We start from the raw sequence: 355 nt of genomic DNA, 5'->3' as shown, positions 1-355 counted from the left end.
CATAGGGGGGAAAATCAGATGAGAAAACACCCACGAAAGAAAGCAATAACCAGAGTACCAAGTATGCAAATTACGAGGAACAGCTGATTCAGCTACCAACACCACCTCAGGAGGAGGGAAGAGGGGGGGGGGGGTAATGCCCAAAATATCTATCATCTTTTAATTGACCTTGAATGAACTTAATTATGTTTGATTTGAGATCTAAGGTCGGATTCGGTCATCCGTGCAGGTTGGATGTCGATAAGAATAGGCTTAGCGATGAATAGATAAGGATAGATAAACACTGATAATAAGACTCATTTATTATCTTTTTCATAAGACACAATTTTTTTCAGTATATTTCCTATATCAAAAT

Source organism: Penaeus monodon, chromosome 29, assembly GCF_015228065.2.
Source record: "Penaeus monodon isolate SGIC_2016 chromosome 29, NSTDA_Pmon_1, whole genome shotgun sequence".
Lineage (NCBI taxonomy): Eukaryota > Metazoa > Arthropoda > Malacostraca > Decapoda > Penaeidae > Penaeus > Penaeus monodon.
Note: the sequence above shows the minus strand (reverse complement) of the source record.